Below are 20,418 nucleotides of genomic sequence, written 5' to 3'. Positions count from 1 at the left end.
CTTGTGGCCAAGGCTCAGAACTGGCGCTTCACTTCGGCTGTACCATATTGGCCAAAACAAAACCATATTGGCCAGCCCAGAGTCAAGAGGTGGGAAATAAAGTCCACGTCTTGATCGGAAGAGCTCGTATCATGAAGTTGTTCTGCACAAGATGGGGATACAAAGAGGGATGAGGAATTGTGGCCATTTTGCTATCAGTCTGCTACACCCCCATTCTGGTGTGCCTGGGATACTCCTGATGACATCAGCGGTCTTGGGTAGCCTATCTAGTTTAGCATTTGTCCTACACAAAAGTACTCTGATGTGGACATTAAATGATATGGTCATGCTGGTCATAAAGAACACCTTCCCATCCCTTTTTTAAGGATGCTGATTTAGAAAAAGGAAGGGGCCATAAATTTGCAGAAAAAGAAAGTGTTCTCTCAGGCTTTTTCTTGTAAATTAAACACTTTAGTCTTTGTGATTGAAGAGAATTCTTGCTTCACTTCTTTCATTTTCTACCTAATTTGTCCATTCTATATTCTTTGCTTCTCTTCTCTTTTCACTTTTCTTCCTCTTCATACTTTGTCCCTTCTGTCCTGAATGTAAAAGCAGATGATAGTGCTTCCAGAATATTTTATTTTAAATTAATAGCTACCTTTTCCTACCTCTCTGTCCTTAACGTTTTTGTTTTGAACTCAAAATTAGTTTCACTGGGTTACTCTACGTTTGCTTTAACATTATACTTCCCCAAAAGTAAATTTAATTTTTTAAATATGTAACTTTTAATCTGTCAAGTCTTTCTAGTCATTATCGTCAGACCTGAAGTTACAACTTCTAAAGCTCCCAGAATCCTAACCGCCTGTTTCCTTTTTTGACCTCTGACTTCTTTTGACCTGTGCTGATCCTTTGTGTACTACAGTGCCTTAATTAAAACCCAGATGAGGATTGTCAAATGTATCACTTTGAAAATTTCCTTCAATGAGTATCGAAAAGTATAGCTGGAAGACAACTGAAAAAGAGCGTATCTTCTTGGAAAATAAAAAAGATAAATTGATGTCTGAAATCTCAGGAGATGATTTTACCACTGTAGACACAAGCATTGAGACCATGCTGTTTGAATTGAGACCCGGAAGAAATGAGAAATGACAATGATTATAAAAGTTGAATTTTGATAATACATTCTGGGAACTTTCTAAATGAATTTCATCAGGGAATACCCTTTATTATTTACCATTTATTTTTCTGATGTGACCCATTCATCTTTAAAAAAATAGGTTGAAATATAAAGTCCATCTGCTCTAGTGTCAATTCCTTTCAAATTTAAATTTCCAGTTCCAACACTTGAACTGGACTATAAACCTGTACTTCCAATTGTTGTAAAGCCTCTCACTCTGTATATTTTGCTGTTTTCTTGAGTCCTCGATGCATGCCAGAACAAATTCATTAGGTCCCTTCTGTAATTTCTGTAAATCGTCTTCCCTCTCTAGTGGCACCGTTTGTACCAGGTTATTTGGTTTGAAATTTTAGTGCTGTCTTCTAACCATTTGCCTCCTTCAGCTTGCTCAAGTTATTCATCCAGTCCTGCCTTTCTGCTTTTGATGCCTCAGATCAGCCTCCTCCAATCTCCCACATAGTCCTTAGCATGGGGGCATTTGCAGCCTGTACCCTGGCAGCCTCCCGACTCTAAGTTCGTTCCTTTCTAACCTTCCCTGCATGACACTTCCAGAATAGATTTCCCAAAGTCCTGCTTTCTGTATGTCCTGAGAGTTAACAGAACATGAAGTAGTGGAAGAGGAGCAGAGCTCCGGAAAGACCACAGGTCCAGCCCCAGCTCCACTTTATCAGCTGGGTGATGGGGGGCAGTTGGTGTCTCTGAACCTCATTGTTCTTGTCTCTTTTACATCGAGTATATATGCCGTGCCTGACTCTCCCCATGTTTGGAATAATAAAATTAATATATGAGAACACAATTTAAAATTTGAAATTAGCTGAAGGTGTTACAAATTTGTCTTCCCTGTAATAGTCTCTTATTTCCTTCTGAATCAAGTGTAATGTCTTCAAATGTTCTTTGCCAACCCTGTTTAAGATTTTCTCATACCAATATAACCACATATGTTTGGGGAGCTGCTCTCCAGATACTCCATGTGTTTTTCTTAACTTTGCCTTTGATCATGTTGCTTTCACGCTTGACCTTATTTTCTATCCTAGAGTGACAGTCAGCAGAGCAAAGCTTTTTCAGATCCCGGGACTTTGTCATTTTTACCACGCTACCATAATATAAAAATATCAAAACGAATTTCACTGAATAAAATTGGAATATTTTATCATATAAAATTGGTATTTTTATGTCTCCCAAATTCTCCCTGGGGGTCTTTTGAATAAAAATATTAAAGTTAACAGTGGTCTGCCCAGCTTATGACTCACTCCCCACTCATCTGAGCACTGCTCCCAAACCATAGGAGAGGGCCCTGGTAGCCGAGTGTATGTTCTGTGACTTCTGCTCCTTTGCCGTACTGTGCACACTTGCACTGGGAATGAACTTGGCTTGGCCTCGCATTCCATGATGTAACTACCATTTGGAGGATTCTCTTTCCCATTGAAGATGATCTGCATCCTTACTCATAGCTAATGTTGCTTTTGATGATTCTGCAAATGAACAAGATGACAAAGATTTTAATTATATGTACTTGCTATGTAATCTGGCACCCTCCTATGAGACTTGGGGTCAATTGTTGTGTTTAGAGTCCTCTTTGCTCCTCATGCTGTTTCCAGATCATTGCTTCTTCATTCTTTTATGGAAAAAACTGTACCTTTGAGGCTGATTCCACTGGCCCAAACCACTGCCTTCGTCTTTTCATTTTTCTTCTCAGTAACACTCATTCACTGACTCACCTTGTCTCTACCCTTGGTTGTCCTAGGAACTTCCCAGTAAGTTTGGTGTCCAGGTGGAGAATCCCTGAAAGCTATGGCCACTTAGTTCTGTGTCTTCATCACCAATTCCACCTTTTACACTTCACCTCAAACACCCATTCTGTCCCACAGTATTCTGGGCTGAGCCACCCTGCTCCTTCATAATCATGAATTCAAATACCATTTCAGAGACTACAGTCCCCGAGCCTCCCAGCTTGCTGCAAGTGTTTTTCATCCTCAGGACTTTTAGTCCAATGCACTTTCCAATGTCTCTTATAACTGTCCTTTCCCAGCTCAGATTCCATGACCATCATTTCACTCACATACCCAGGCAGATTGGTGCTACTCTAAATTCAAAGCCCATCTGGGCTCTCAATACTGCCTGCCAATCTTACTGTGTTTCTTTAGCCTACTCCCTCGTCCATTCTGCAAACCATGATGCTATGAGTTGAACTGTGTCTCCCAAAAAGATACGTTGAGTCCTAACAGCAAGTACTTGTGAATGTAGTGTTATTTGGAAATAGAGTTTTTGCAGATGTAATCAAGTTAAGATGAGGTCCTACTGGATTAGGGTGGACCCTAAATCCAATGATAGGTGCCTGTATAAGAGGGAGAGATTGGAGATGGGAATACATATACGGAAGAAGGACATTTGAAGATGGAGACAGAGATTGGAATGATACAGCTATAAGCCAAGGAACACCCTTGCTGATAACCACCAGGAGCTAGGAGAGAGGCATGGAACAAATTCTCCTTCAGTATCCAGAAGGAACAAACCCTGTTGATGTCCTGATCTCAGACTTCTGGACTCCCAAACTGTGAGAGAATGAATTTCTGTTGTTTCACGTCACCGAGTTTGTGGTTATTTGTTATGGCAGCCCCAGGAAGCATACACGTGATTTCAGAGTTTTCCCACTAGAAAGCTCCGACCTTCCCTTGCCCCGCTCCCCCCCTTCATGCTCAGTGGATAACCTTGCCTTTGAGGAGGTAGAAGCCACTAGACAGTAACTTCCTCAACTTCTGTACACCAAATTTGCAAATCTACACTCTCCTATTTTCAAAACTCCTATTTCCCTCCTCTTAGAAAAAAGAAGGTATGACAACATACATAGTAGTGAGTAAGAGTGCAGGTTCTGGTAGTAAGAACATTTGATTTCAAATCTGGATTCATCAATTGCCAACTGTAATTTTCCGTAAAATATCTAATTTCCAAATGACTCATATTCCTCTTATGTAGAATGGATAATACCTCATAGGATTGTTGTAAGGATTAAACATGGTAAGTAAAGGAATTATCTGTCCTATAGTGCTCAATAAAGGCCAGTTATTATATTTCATTATTGATTGAACTTACAGAATTATCATACTTGTGAGTAAAAAGATCTTAAATATTGGCAATCCCATATGGCTCAGCGTATCATTACAATGAATGTAGTCCTGAGATAGGCCCTACTTAAAAACAGTATCTTGCTCTTGATCTCATTCCCTTTTGCCTTTTCAGACTCACACGATGAATGACCTCCTTTCCTGTATCTTCACCTTCAGGCTTTATATTTGATGCTTTCAATCATTACGTAAATGTGCTTTACTCTCTCATTTAAAAATAATATGTAAAATGACTGAATAAATGAATAATTCCTAGGTATCTATCCATCCCTAAGGCCCTTCGCACCAAAGCTTTCTGACATTTTCCTCTCTGACTCAGCTCAATTCAACTTTCCATTCTTTGTCTTGCTTGAGCTTTCAGTGTTATCCAAACCAAGTGACTATGCCTTTCTTCTTAAACATTCTTCATTTGGGGATCACGCCCTTGATTTACTGTTCTGTATGACCATTCCTTTCCAGTCTCATTTGTTAGGTCCTGGCAGCTGCTCCCATCCTTTAAATATCAAGTTCCATTATGGCTCCATACTGTGAGCTCTTTGTTCTGATACTGAGCAGTGGGCTCCCTCTGCTTGCCTGATCTGAGCCAATTAATTACAATGAGTTAGACATCAAGAAAGGAAGTTTAATTAGATTAGCTGGCTAATTGGAAGACAGGTGACTAATGTCTCAAAAACTCATCTTTGAGGATTTCAGATTCTTGAGGCAGTTATATAGGGAAAATGGGCAGTAAGGAGGGGGTCCAGGATGTTGGTCTCCAGGCATGACGGGCTCCAGGCACCACATTGTTCCATTCTTCTGTCAGCTGTGATGGATACCTTGTAGGTGTGTTTCCTGCCTGTGGTCAGCCTGTTCCTGGAGAGAAACTCATAGAACAAAGTTTTAATTTATCGAAGTATCAGGGAGTACATATGTAAGCAGACGCCATAAATCAGGAGAGCATGTGAATTTTTTAAAGTGCGTGCAGAGCAGCGAGTAGTCACACAGAGGAGGGGCTGGGGCCATTTAGCAAAACAAGATGGCCTCACTTTTGCTCACTTACAGTTCTACATCAGTGCTTCTCAAAGTGTGGTCCCTGAGCCAGCAGCATCAACATTACCCGGGAAGCTGTTAGAAAAGCAAATTCTGAGGCTTCTTCACCTCAGAACTGCTATATCTGTCAGCATTCTCCAGAAAAACAGGATCAACAGGATATATGTATTTAAAGGAATTTGCTCATGCAATTGTGGAGACTGGCAAGTCCAGAATGTATAGTGCAGGCACAGACAAGAAACTCAGGCAGGAATTGATGCCGCATTCTTGAGATAGAATTTCTTCTCTGGGGAACCTCAGTTTTTGTTCTTAAGGCTCTTCAACTGATTAGATGAGGTCCACCCACATTATTGAGGGTAATCTCCTTTACTTAAGGTCAATTGATTATAGATGTTAACCACATCAACAAAATACCCTCAAAGAAACACCTAGATTAATATTTGATTAAATAACCAGGTACTATAGCCTGGCCAAGTTGACACATAAAACTAAGCATCACATCTAATGAATCAGAAATTCTGGGATGGGGTATAGCAATCTATCTTTAAGTAAGTTCTTCAGGTGATTCTCATGCACGTTAAAGTTTGGAAACTACAGGTCTGTACTTTCTACCTAGATGCTCAGCCATTCCAATGGTTTCAATTACTATTTATATACCAACTCTCAAAGTTACATCTATGGCCCAAATTTCTCCTCTGTTCTCTTTGGATATTTCACAGATACCTCAAACTCAATGCATCTAACATTGAACTCCTGACCTGCTGTAAACCTGGACCTCCTCCACTGTTTAAGATCACAATAATAAAACATCATCTTCTCAGGGGTTCAAGCTAGAAACCTGGCATTCACTTTTGACTCATCCCTATTTTTCACACAGAAATCCAATCACTCATGATTGTCTTAGAGATTTTACCTCTAAATAACTTTTCATTCTATTCACTTCTTTGCATTTCCACTATTCCCACACTATTCCAAACCCATCACTGTTTCACTTCGATTAATGCACTACTTCTTCCAATTCTTCATTCTCCATGCAGGAGATGATTTGCTTTAATGCAAACCTGGGTATTAATAATAGGTAATACATCTGTTTCACCTGTGCTTTGTATCATTTAGGATGCCTTTGGCTGCAATTAAGGAAAAAGATCAACTTTAAATCGCTGAAACAGTAAGGAAATTTATGATTTTACCAAACAAAGTCCAAGGCTAGTTGATTCCAGAGCTGTTTAGTTTGGCAGCTCATCAGCATCACGAAGGACCAGCTTCTGTCTGTCTCCTGGAGGAACACTGTAGTCTCATTTCAGGGTGTAGTGTTACAGCCTCTGTAGCATGCAATCCCCAGAGTGAATGACTGTTAATGAGTCCCACGTGGTGGAAAGAGGACCATGGAGACAATGTGGGCAAGGACGAGAGAGGCCAAGAATTTGATGAATTCTCGATGTGCGTACTAAAATCACCAAGAATGGTGACAAGAATGTAAGTAAAGGGATATGCCAAAACTCAGGGACTAAAATCTTCAATAAATGAGAAGTGACCAGGAAGATGGTAGAAAACTGCAATAAATGGAGGCAACAGATGGTATAATCTTAAGGCATGTGCTTTAGTGGAGCTGGATTTTTAGGAAGGAGAGAGGAATAATGACCTGGTGGCAGCAATAATGAGCAAGGAGGGCATGGATGCCACCTTTGGACCCTATAGGAAAAAAGAAAGAGCCATCATTAAGAGGGCTTCAGGGGAAGCTATGTCCTTAGGAGACATCTAGTTTTTTAAGTGACAGCTAAGTGACAGAATCGTGGCCAAAGAGGGGAGTTAGGAAATGGGCTATATACCCAGATAAAAATCAAGGGCTCAGGTCCAATCATTCTGAAAGGAGAAAATAGATATTGTGGGACAATAGCTGTCTTTGCCACAAGTTTCATCTCCCCCATTATTACTATGTTATTTGTTTGCAGGATTTAGGAGGATGGAATGTGGGTTGTTGTTAGCATTGTAATCATACTTTTAGGGCAGTGCTTCCTAATAGGTGTTCGCGAATGGATTCCAGGTACCTCAGCCAGAAGGATGGTGTGGAAGGGCCTCCCACTAGGAACTGCCTCATCAGGAACATTTCTGAGGGCGAGTCCCCTAGTTTCTTCTGATTCACCTGGCCCTGTTCCTCTGCTAAGAGGTATGAGCAAGGCCAAGGAAGCCAGTCCCCTGTATATCTATTTCAGTATCCAACTGCAGAGTGTCCCACTGCCCATAGTGGATAAGAGGCCCCTGAAGCCACTGGATGAGATGCCAAGGGTCATGCACTGCACCCAAGGTCTTGTCATGGTGTCCACGGGTGGGAAGCAAGGAGGGGAGTCAGAGGCTCTACAAAGCAGAGCTCTCGGCTACAGCAGCAGAGACTCTCTATCCTTATATATATTTGTCAGATTTTTCCATCCCTTTGCGGCACATACGCTCTTTAATGACGTCCAAGCCAGCTTCAGGGTGACCGCTCCAATAAAGCGTGGATGTTCTTCCAAATAGAGCATCATGATTTTAAAACACTTGGTATGAAAATGTTTGATTGCATTCAAATCCACACTTTGGCAAGAACTTTCAACATTACCTTTGTCAACAAAAGAAAAGGAAGATTTGTTATATCCGTTACATGTAATCTTAGCTGCTGTAAAATTTTGAATGGTTGTAAAAATGATTTAAACATTTTCATCACCTGCTTGTGCAAATAGCATTTCTGGTTGATGTCATCTATCAAGAATTTGAAGAGATGATCTTTCCTTTGTCAGGAATTGTGGGGAGGCATTTAAGCATACAATCTGATTAAAAAAAAAAGTTATGGTCAGAAGTAAGCTAAGTTTCGCAATAAAGTTGTTTGGAATTTATTTGACTTAGACGTATGGACAGATTTATTCAATAATACGTTGTGTTTTTATTTCTTATCACAATTACATAATATAGAAAAAGTAGACTTCTTTTCACCAAGTCCCATATAGATACCTCTAAATATCTTCCACTTTACTCCAAGTATGCTCCTAAAATATTGGCACTTTTGATGTGGGCAAAAATGTGAAGGATTGCTTTAGTGAAAGCACTGCTTAGTGTAACCAAAATGGTAATGGTATACGTAATATCTGTCCACTCTGCTTGTTAAAGTGCACATTAATAAATTGTGTATTTTTTTCTAAACATCCCCAGGAGTTACTGCCTAATAAAGCCATGCTACTCTATTCAGAAAGGAAGGGGAATCTGGAATCTTTTACTACTGTGATATAAGTACTGGTACCAGCAATGTAAAAATTTTTAATTAACAGGCATTTTTTGGATGCTCAGTATCCATGTCCCCTTCCTGGGTTTATTGATTTTTTTCTGGAAATCACTACATTTTTCATCTTCACAGTCCAAGTAGGGTTGACTTGACTCCAAGCTCTAGGAATGGTGTATGATGGGCCCAAGCCTATCCATATATTCCATTCTCTTCCTTACAGTGGTTGGTTCAGAGACAGGCACATAACCTGTTCAGAGCCAATGAAATGTAAGAAGACTATTTGTTGAGACTTCTGAGAAAAAGAAGCTTCACTCTTCCCACTGATATTTTAGTTGCCCATGGAGACGAGACATCTGGACAGTTATAAAGCCATTTTGCTACACTGAGTGGTGCATTTGGGAAGCCTTTGTAGGAGTCTATCAGGGAAGGCTGAATAGAGAGGGTGAAGTTGAGTCCTTGATGACATCATTTGAAGTGCTGGATCAAACCTCACCTGATGTTGGAAATAATTCTGAATTTTCAGTTTTACGAATCAGTGAATTTCTCCCTGTTCTATGGTTTCTTAGATTCTGTATTTGTCTGTCTGGCATCCATTCATCACAGGGTCAATTATATTAACTATGTTTTCTTATTTTTTGTATTCTTGATGCTCTGGCATTTGTAGCTTCTCTTAGTGGGAAGAAACTGTTCCTCCCAGGAAGAGCCAATTTTTAGAGATAGCAAAGACTTGGCCTGAGCATGCCTTTCATGTGCAAACCAGCCAATCCCATCTATACCCCATGACTAGTCTCTTTATCAAACTCTCACACACTAAACTAATATTTCTCCTACCATAAATCAACCCAGGGCCAGGTATCAGACAACTAGAGATTACCCCTGTAGCCTACAGCCTACCTAACATCATTTAAATGGGCCAGTCCTAAGCCCCCGCCCTGCCTTGCTTTTCCCACAGAAATTCCAGTAAAGGCTCTGGCCTGGGCTTTTCACTCACTGTTGCTTCTGCCGCCAACCAAACCCTGATGCTTCCCCCGTGGCCCTGCGTGGTGTGGTGGGCCCTCTTCTTTCAGGAAAGGTAATAGAAATCTTCTTCCAAGGTCACTGACCTCAGTCTCTCAGGCATAACACTGTGAATTAAATCCCGGGTTTAATTTTAGAACACCTCCCCCTTCTTTTCCCCGATTTTGGTTAAGTTGTTTGAGTTGGAGTTTCTATTACTTAAAACTGAAAGAGTACTAACTCATGGAGCCAAATAACTTAAAAAGGAAAAAAAGTCAAGTCACCCTAGAGGGATTTTCGTCAGGTAACTGTCCACTCCCTTCTTTTTCATTAGACAACTGTTTATTCTCTCCCATCTTTCTTCTCTCCCTTATTCTCTCCTCTCTCTCTTCCCATCTCTCCCTCCCTTCATTCAGTATTTATGTAGTGCTCCCAGGTGCCCGTGCTGGCACCAATGTCACAGAATTGTATGAGACAGTCCCTGCTCTTGAGTGGCTTACGGTGAATGCGTTTGGGGTAGACAGATGGTAAGTGATCTGACAGAAACAGGTAAAGATTTAGTGGAGCCCGAGGAAAGAAGCCATCAGTTTTTCCTAAGAGTGGTGTTCAGGAAAGGCTTCAGAGAAGGAGTGACCCCTGAGCTGAGTCCTGGATAGATTTTGTTACCAAAGCCACAAACAGAGCAGAGAAGAGCTTTCACTCAGAGGGCACTGCATGGAAGAAGATTCAGAAGCTTAACTCTTGTCATGCTCGGATGTGGGCAAGTGATCTTCTGTACCTGGAACACAGGAGGTGGCACTCACTTAGTGCAAAAGTTAATGGGGCACCAGAAAAATCAGAAATTGATAATATTTTAATGCAGTATTTTTAAAAATAAAAATTAGTGCAAAACTCTTGATAAACAAAACATCAAAATTTGAAAAATGAACACATTAAAATTCACAAATGGCGTCCTGCAAAAGAAGTTTCAGTAAGCTAAAGTCAATTAAAAATTACTTAAGATCTTTACTTAGTCAAGACAAGTTGTCAATGATGTCAGTTCCTTCAATTTAAAAGAAGAAAAGAAGTAGATTTTAGAAGTACTGTTGATGAGTTTGTTTCCATTAAAGCCGAGAAAGTAAAAAGACAATAAATTTTGTTTTGATGTAAATAAAATATTTGAACCCAAAATAATATTGTGGGTTTTTATACATATATTTTTCAAATTTTCAATATTTTTTCAACTATCATAATACTCTGCAATAAAGCTAATCAAACAAAATGGATATAAGATCATACAACTTGTCTGTTTTTACAAAAAACAGCAATACAGTTCAGTTTTTTGATACTTTATCAAAAATTTTTACAATAATTTTGATTTAAAAAATATTTAAAATATTATCCTCCTTGATTGCTAAGTCTTTTGGTTTCCCCTTAAATTTTGCTCTTGAAGCAAATGCTTCATTGGCCTCACTCTAATTGTGGCCCTGGTAAAGAAATTATGTTTGTTTAAAGAAATAACATATTCTTAATGTTCCTACCCACTACAAGTGCTTTTTGAAAGGTTTAAAATGGTAAGGTTAACTGAAACTGCCTCACTCTGACACTAGGAATATAACCATTGTGTTAGGAAAACTCAATGGTCTTCCTTCTGTGTGTCTCTTTTACTCCTCACACAGAACACTTAATTTCTGGTCACCAGATATGTGGAGATTTTTCCCCACACTGAGCAATTCTCCATGACACCAGCTGAGTGTCCTACAATTTAACTCAACTCTGACACAACAGTGTCAGATCCCACAGGTTAAGAACTCAGTTCCACAAGACTGCTACCACCCCACTTCAGATGCCAATTGCAGTAGTAGGATCCCAGGTTACCCACAACTTCTGTCCAATTTGGCTACAAATTGGAGGTCCCCATGACCTGCTCTCCCCTGGATTCGAATATTTGTTAGAGAAACTTACACAACTCTGGCAAACACTTACAAGATATGATAAAGGATGCAGATGAAAAGCCAAGGGACGAGATATATCGGGCTAGGTCTGGGAGGGTCCAGAGTGAAGGAGCTTCTGTCTCCATGGACTTGGGGTGTGTCACCCTTCCGGTCCATGGGCATGTTCACTGACCTGGAGGCTCTCTCTCAACCTCGTACCTTTGGGATTTCTATGGAGGCTTCATCGCGTACACATGGTCAATCACTAACTCCATTTCCAGCCCCTCTCCCTTCTCAAGAGAGTAGTGGGCAGGGCTGAAAATTCCAAGCTTCTACTCACAGCTTGGTCTTTCTGGTGAATAGCCCTCATCCAGGAGCCATCCAGGAGCTTACCCAATGTCACCTCATTAGAACAAAAGGGACTCCAGAAATGGGAACAAAGACCAAATATGTACTTCTTATTGTAAATCACAATATCACACCACTATGTAAAAATCAAGCTTAAATAATTTTTCGACTCTATATTCCATAGCAGAAGATCACAGAATTTTAGAATTTTTGAGCCATAGCATAATGGCACAGAGTAAACTATATGAATATGTTCAAAGCCTTCGTTCTTTATCTCATTTGTTGTAACTTACATCTTGAATGAAAATAAGATAAAGCAGCAGATTTTGAAATTATTATTGATAAGTTTGTAATCCATGTAGAGCTAGGGGTTTACGTGGATAGATTTCAAGGGGTGTATGTGAACCACCTTAAATTTTAGGCAAATTTTGTAGATGTGTCATGTCTATGACTATGGTCTGATTCTGTACTCACTCACCATTTAATTTCTCACAAGTTATAGTTTTCCGACATTTAAAAATTCCATCCATTCATTCAGTAATTTGAATCAAGTATTTCTATTTATTTATTTATTCATTTATTTGAGGAAGATTAGCCCTCAGCTAACATTCGCTGCCAATCCTCCTCTTTTTGCTGAGGAAGAGTGGCCCTGAGCTAACATCTGTGCCCATCCTTCTCTACTTTATATGTGGGATGCCTGCCACAGCATGGCTTGACAAGTGGTGCGTAGGGCCGCACCCAGTATCCAAACCAGTGAATCCCAGGCCACTGAAGTGGAACGTGTGAACTTAACAGCTGAGCCACCAGCTGGCACCCCTGAATCAAGTATTTTTTTAATGTGCCAATTACTATGTCTGTGGTTATGGTTATATTTTAAGTGGGTTTCTTATAGATAGTGTATAGCTGGGTCTTGATTTTTCCTGTGGTCCTCAATCTCTACCTTTAATGACGTAGCTAGACCATTCACATTTGACTGTAATTACTAGCATGGATATAATTAAATGTCCCATCTTGCTACTTGTTTTCTATGTGTCTTTTGCTTCTTTGTTCCTTTTTATTTTCTTTTCCTGTTTTCTTTTGGATTTTATTTTATGATTTCATTTATCTCCAGTAATGGCTTATTAATTTTACCTCTTTTTATAAGTTTTTCTTGTAGTGTTTCTCCTAGGATTTATAATATATACCTTCAATTAATCAAATCTACCTTCAGATAAAATTATAGTACTTCGTGTATAGTGTAAGAACCTTCACTAGTATGCCTTCAATTCTTCCCTCTCCTTCTTTGTGCTATTGTTGTAAATTTTACTTTTACCTACATTTTAAACCCCTGCTGCTCCTTGCCATGTGGCAGTTCACAAGATGGCATAGTTTCAGGCCAGCAGCAGCACGTCTTTCTGACTTTTTTTAAATCTCCAACCTCTAGACTTCCTTTTAAGAACTCACCTTATTAGGTCAGGCCCACCCAGGATAATCTCCCTTTTGATGAACTAACTGGTTAGGGACCCTAATGACATCTGAAAAAAAATCCATTTTGCCACATAATATATCATAATCAAGGGTATGATGTGCTCTCATATCCACAAGCCCTGCCCACACTCAAGAAGAGGAGATTATTCATGGGCTAGCATCATTAGGGGTCATCTTAGAATTCTGCCTAATGCATTTATTTAAAGGTCCTGTCTTATAGTTTCAACATCTGAGTCTCTGAGTATGGTTATATTTATTGCTTTTTTTCTTCACAATGGGTTATTTTTTCTTTCGCTTTTTGTGAATGCCTTGTAATTTTTGGTTAAATACTGGACTTTGTAGGTAGACAAACAGTAGAGACTGAGGTGAGTAGTATTTATATGTGTAAATGGCACTTCTCTTTTTCTGTTAGAACTTTATTTTGGGGGGATTGAGTAAATGTAGTTAGGAGTTGTGCTGGATTTGGGTTGTGTCGTTGTTATCATCGTCTTCAGTGTAATATACGCTTCAAAGTCATCTAGTGGTAGGTGCTATTACTCTGGTCTTAATGTAGAGACTGAGGTCTCGGAGTTTTTGTTCCTCCCATAAGCTTTCAGCCATTCATTCACATATTTGCCATAGTAGAGACCTCTCTCCATGCTCTTATCCCGCCCCTCAGTAGTGGACAGGTGTTACTCGTTATTCACTAGTACGCTTGTGGTGGGAGCCAGCTAGGATTTTCTGTTGTGCTTGTCTAGCATCAGTCTAGGAAGGCAGTTTTCACTTTGACCTTGAGGCTGAGGCTTTCTCAGTTTTCTTACCCTTCCATCTCCTGAAAACAAAGCTGTCGTTCACCTTGGGTGGGAGATTCCTGCCTCTCGCCAGCAGTAGTAGACTTCTGCTTGGTAGTGCTGTAAAATCTCGAGCCCTGTTTCCTGCCCCTCCTGCATCAGTGGAGGGTTTTTGCTTCTACTCCTTCTCCAGAAGCGATGGTTCTCTGTGCCACAGAAACATAAAGGATTTGCTGCTCCTTTTCCAGCAGCCTAAGACTTTTGATTTGTAGAACAGAAAGGTCTGGCAAGTCAGGCAGGACATTTGAGTGGCCCCCAGCAGGTGCTATTCACCTCATGCACATCTGCTCCACCAAAAGAGTCTCTATCTGGTCTTCCACCCTGACCCAATATTTCTTCTAAGCTGAGTGAAGGGTCGTGAAAAAGAACTTGCAAATGAGTGCAAATGCCCTTGGCCCAGGATCCTCAGCTATATCAAACTGACATAATAGCCAACACTTGGCCTTTAAGGATTTGTTGATATTTTAGCTGAACTTACCCACTGTTACTGCCAATAGAACACCACCTTCTCTCTGCTGAAAAGGTGTAGTCTTCTGTAGGATCCATTTGTGTACTCCATCTCTCCTTGAAGGGATTTGGTCTGCTTTGGAATTCAGTTTGCTTAGTTACCAAGAGCCGTTCCCTGACTTGCACAAGGAAAGTTATGATTTTGTAGATCATTTGGCTTTTTCTCATTGTTAGGGTGAAAGTGACATTTTTCACCACTTTCTATTTCTTGGGCAGAAGCAGAAGCCCAAGGCTGTGGAGGTGAAATAAGCGTAGTTTTGGTTATTGAGCTCCCATGAGCTGGTGCTGTGATAAGCAACTTATAAACATTCATTCTCAACTTCGCAGCCACATCAAATGCTAGGTATGCTTGTTCTCATTTTACAAATGAAACAATAGGCTTTTTCCAGATGCCAGAGTGTAAGTGGCAGAACAAGGATTTATATTTAGTTTTGTCTGACTCTAAAGCTCAAAATGTGTTCTTTCCACTCTTCATTGTTGTCTCTGTAATCAATGAGTCGGGAGAGATAAAGTGGAAAGGCTTATAAAAATAATCATGGAACTGCGGTCTAAGTGCTGCTATAGAAGGAAGCACAGGACACAGGGAAACATAAAGACGGATCTCCAAATGCAGAGACTCAGGAGTGTCTATGAGGAGACGATTTCTAGAATGCTTCTTGATGGATGAGTAGGAATTAGGCATAAAGGGGTAGATGAGATATGCCACATTTTGTGCCCACTCAGCTTCTTTTGAATATCTTCCTGTATTTCTTTTCCACATTATGCTTCCAGAAGGTGGAAGCCAGTATTTGGTTTCCTGTATCTCTTGCTGCTAGGTCACAGGTGACACAGCACCAACAGTTAGATATTCCTGCCTGAGGTCTGAATTAGAAAGAGGCCATGCATGGAGCTCATTTCCTGAGAAGGTAATAGAGCGTGCTAGGGAGGCACCACTTTCAGAGACAGTACAGACAGAAGCCCTAGCAGCACTGTCTCTTGTTCAGTGTCCTTGCTCTGATGAATGTGCCCACTGGTAGATGGACATGGCCTGGCGGGCAGATCAGTGACATAATTTGGGTGTTATTCTTGGCTGCTTTGCCTTCAGGCCTGATGCTTGTCTTTCCCAGAGATTCTGTGAACGATCTAGAATCAGTTAATGAATTCACTTTTTGCTTAACCGAGCTGGAGTGGGTTCTGTTGGTATTCTTAGGAACCCTGTCTGAAACAGGAGCATTCCAGGTAGAGATAATAATTGGCAAATCTTAGAAGGAAAAGAAGATGAAGCATTTTGAAAACTGGAGCTCTGAGGAGTAATTTGGTGTTATTGGAGTAGAAAGTAGGTAAGAGAAGATACTGGAGATATTCACAGACATCCTGTAACAAACATTGAGTTATTTTAATCAGAAAGGTGACAGGGTCATATTTGTGCTTTAGGAAAATCACTCTGGCAGCCATGTAGAGAATGAACTAGAGGGGATCTAAGTGAGATGAGAAGCAAAGAGTCTATTAGGAGACAATCGTGGTAACAACAGTGAGAAATTATGAGTCTCTAAATTCAGTCAGTCATAGTATGGATGAGGAATATGGAGCAGAGTAAGAAGACATTTAGGAGATATAAGAAATTTAAGATGTTGACTGATTGGATGTGAGAATGACAAGGAAAAGGGGTTCGAGAATGATTCTCATGTTTCTAATTTGGGAGATTAGTTAAATAGCAGTGCTACTCACTGAGACAGGGCATACAAGAGGAGGTAGATGTAGTGTAAGAGATGAGGAGTTTAACATACTGCAATTGAGAAGCCAAAAAGAGATAACTAGTATGAACTTGGATATGTGGGACTAGAGTGGAAGATAGAGACTTCTGATTGAATGATGTTTAGGTGGTAGTGGACGTCTGGATGACAGTAGGATCAACCAGATGGAGTATGTCTCATGAGAAGAGAAAGGGGCAGAAGATACAACCCTGGGTAATATTAACATGTAAGATTTGGTTGGAGGAAATGAGGAACATAAAATAGACTGAGAAGAAATAAACAGAGGGTTAGGGGAAAACTGAAGAATGAAGAAATCAATTGGTTTAGTTCCATATTGAAAATGTTAGTTGATATGGTTAAAGATGTTTTTGATGACCTTGACATGGACATTTTGGCGAAGTGATGGAGCTACATGGAGGGGTTAAATAACAGATCAAAGGCCGCTCTTTTCAGTGACTAGAATATGAAAGGAAGACGAGAACTGAGTCATCACCTGGAGGAAGATGAAAAGGTAAATGATCATAAGGTCTGCTACATGTCTATTGCTATGGGTCACTTAAATAATGGAAGCAAAGACCAATGAGGAGTCAAGGAACTGCAGGGCAAGGGCTTAAATGCAGCACCTGCATTGACCATGAAATCACTCAAGATGATAACAGAACTTGGGGTGGAAAAGAAGAATAGGCCAAATGCCACAGTCCTCGATGAATTCGAGGCAATGACACAGAAGTCAGCAGACAGAAGGCACAAGTAGGTGGTCCATTTTGACAGCATGGTTAGATGACATATACTTCAAAGAGGAGGGTTTTTTATGCATGGGGGCGGAGGTATAATTGTAAGGATTGCCATTCCTTTTCCTTCTAAGTTTGTAGCACATGGAGTGATATTATCAGGAGGTTGGACAATGCTCTCAGGAGAAGCTGAAGATCCTGGTAGTTTCTTTCCTTTATACTGAGGGCACTAGAGAGAATGGTGGCCAGGTTAGGGAGAGAGTGGGAAGGCGAATGAGGAGAAAGATGAGAAGTGCAGAAGAATATTGGGAGGAGAATGTGGGATGAGAGGGAGAGTTTATTGGGATGATTTTGATGTGAGGCCATGACTAAGGATGACTTGGATGTAGGTCTGGTGAGTTGAGTTTCAAGCGAAACTCAAGTCAAAGTACTGGAAGTTTCTGTGAAGGTCAGAGGCCCAAAGATCCTGAAGCTCTGACCTATTCTGACGGTGGTTTTAGAAGTTTAATGATGCTGGCAGACTTTGATTGTGCTTGGAGTTACAAACAGCATGTTGTTGGGGACTGTGGCCCTGAGACAGTCTCAGGCAGATGGAATTAATCAACTGCCACATTTTAGAAGCCTGAAACAGCACCAGTTTTAGGTGACTGAAGAATTAGGTAAATCTCTAAATGGAGGCAGATATGGCATAAATTGTTCCAAATATCTTCTTTGTTAAAAAATTTTGAAAGCATTCACATTTATCCAGGAAATTAGCTCAGGGAGCTGGCAGAAGTTTTTATATAGGCAAAGATCATTAACTTCTTTAGGTGAGCTTCACTCATTCATTCATTCAATCAGTTCATTTAATCATATATTGAAACATTGCTTGCCAATGACTATAGACCTATTCAACTTCAGAAACAACTGTCTACAGACACAGTTTTCAACCATTACTAAATGTTTAGGAATTTTAGAATTGTTGGTCAACTGTATGCACTCTGGGGAGGAAATCATAATAATCTTCTCCTTAAGCAGGCTCTCTTTGTATTTGGGATTACAAGATTACAAAACTCCTAAATAAGCCTTCACTCAAGCCATGTATTAGGCATTATAATTTACAAAATATTTATTTAATGACCTTATTATCATTAAAAATGATTTATGTTTTATGCTTATTTTGTTTTTTACAACACTTTGCAGTCAGCACAGGTGGCTAAAACAATTATGTATTCTGGAGATCCTCTTAATCTACCATCTTCTTCAGATCCAGAAAAAATCGAACAAACCTTCTTTCTTTGCCATGTGGAAGGACAGGTCCCAGTCTAGATTTCTGTACATTTCTGTGGGAAAGAGACATATTATTAGGGTCATTTTCGGCCTAGTATCAACTCAACCATGGGACTTAGAATTTTCTCCTTGACTTCCTCCTTTAATCCAATCATAAATACCAGTTTGTAGCATGTAGGAAAATTTAACCTAGAGGTATTCAGGTCATGGGAAGAGGACTACATCAAACATTCCACACCTAACGATGGAAAAATCATATGTCAAGTATTCCTGTTCTCATAAGTTCTTTTTGGCCATGCAGCACAATCCTATTGGCCTTTCACTCAGCTTTCTGCTTTCTTAATGTCTCCTTTCTCCTTATGTTTTATTTTTACTCATTTCTCTACCCACTTTTTCCCCCAAAGAAAATAAAATCAAAGCAAGATAAGTAAATAAACAGGATAAGTAAAGCAAGATAAGTAAATAAAATTTCCATGAAATATTCTTGTTTCATGGAAAGTAATTTAGTTCTCTGTTGTTTTTTGAGATAAAAGTTTCAAATCTCATCTCTTGCTCTTCTTAAATTATCAAAATCTTTTCTTAAAGAAGAACATTCTCTTTTGAAAAGACTGCTGGTACTAGCTGTTTAGAAAATATATAAACATACCATCTATTACATTTGCATTTGGTTTTATAAATGCTAAGTACTCTGGCCTACTGGTCTATCCGAAATTAAAAGCCATTTATGAATGTGCCTGAGAAGGCACACTTTTCATGTAGCATCACACTAACACATATAGCGCAGATGAAGTTGCACACTTTCAGTTTGTCTTCTCAGAAACTCTCCTGGATGTCACCTTTCATTTAGTTCTTATTCCTATTAGCACTTCATTGGTGTTCCAAATTGAGATATTCTGAGAAAATTATTAGCACATTTTTTCACTGATACTAACTTAATACATAAAGTTGCATGTATGCATTGACAAATATATATTGAACACCTACTATAAGCTATGCCACGGGAAACGGAATGAGTTGACAGTCAACACGGGGAAGGGATCTGGGAGGGAGGGGGACCAGGGAACAGCCCAAAGCAAATGCAGTAACAGTGAGACTGGCATTTTCAATAGTAGTTATTGAATTGAGTGTAGCAAAGCAGTTCTCCTGAGGGCTGTTTATATCTTTCAAATGTGGTCCTTCAATTAACTAGCTGGAGTAACTTCCAAACTGGCTTTGCCTGATATGTTCAGGAAATTCTGCACTATGTGGTTATCTTGCTTACTTGGTAATTAGTTCTTTATGGAGCTAAATATTTTAACTTAAATGTCTTTAACTTAACTTAAACATAAATGTTTTAAAATCTCATTTCCTAGCTCTGTAGCATTTCCTTAGATTGGCGTCCAGATAGATATCCCTCTCTACTGATGTCAAATTTAAAATTTTGTTTTTGGCAAAATTATTTTATTAGAAATTTAGCTAAATAATACTATTACTAATATAGAAATAAAACTATCAAGAAATATAACTCCCTAACTTTACATCGCTAATTTACTCTGAGTCTTAAATGGAAGATATGTTTAGAAGTATGGCTAAAAACCAAATTGAGACCCTGTTTTGGCTTATTTAATTACCTACGACAACTTCTCTAGCTAAACAAATTGTTTCACAGCTAGGTACAATTACAGGGACTACCTTCTCATCTGATCAGAAGATTTATCAGATTGTCTCTTTTGTTTTTTTTTACCTACTCCTTCCAGTGAGGTAGATGATGTTATGAAATTAGCCAATCTTCAGCCTTTATTTTAACTCACTATATACTTAACACACACCCTAGAGACTATTAATGAGGAAAGATGTTTTTCTGCTTTCACTTAATTAAATTAATTCAATTCAATTCATTCATTCATTCAACAAATATTTATTAAGCACCTACAATATGCCAGGCACTGTGCTGGGTATGCTGGGGATACAACTGTGAACAAGATTGACACAGTCCCTGCCCTCAAGGGGCTTACAGTCTAGTCATTACACAGACAAGTACACAGGCAATTACAATGCAGTATGGTAAGTGCCATAAGGGGGAGA

Source organism: Equus quagga, chromosome 14 (genome assembly GCF_021613505.1).
Source record: "Equus quagga isolate Etosha38 chromosome 14, UCLA_HA_Equagga_1.0, whole genome shotgun sequence".
Classification (NCBI taxonomy): Eukaryota; Metazoa; Chordata; class Mammalia; order Perissodactyla; family Equidae; genus Equus; species Equus quagga.
This window is presented reverse-complemented; position numbering follows the sequence as displayed.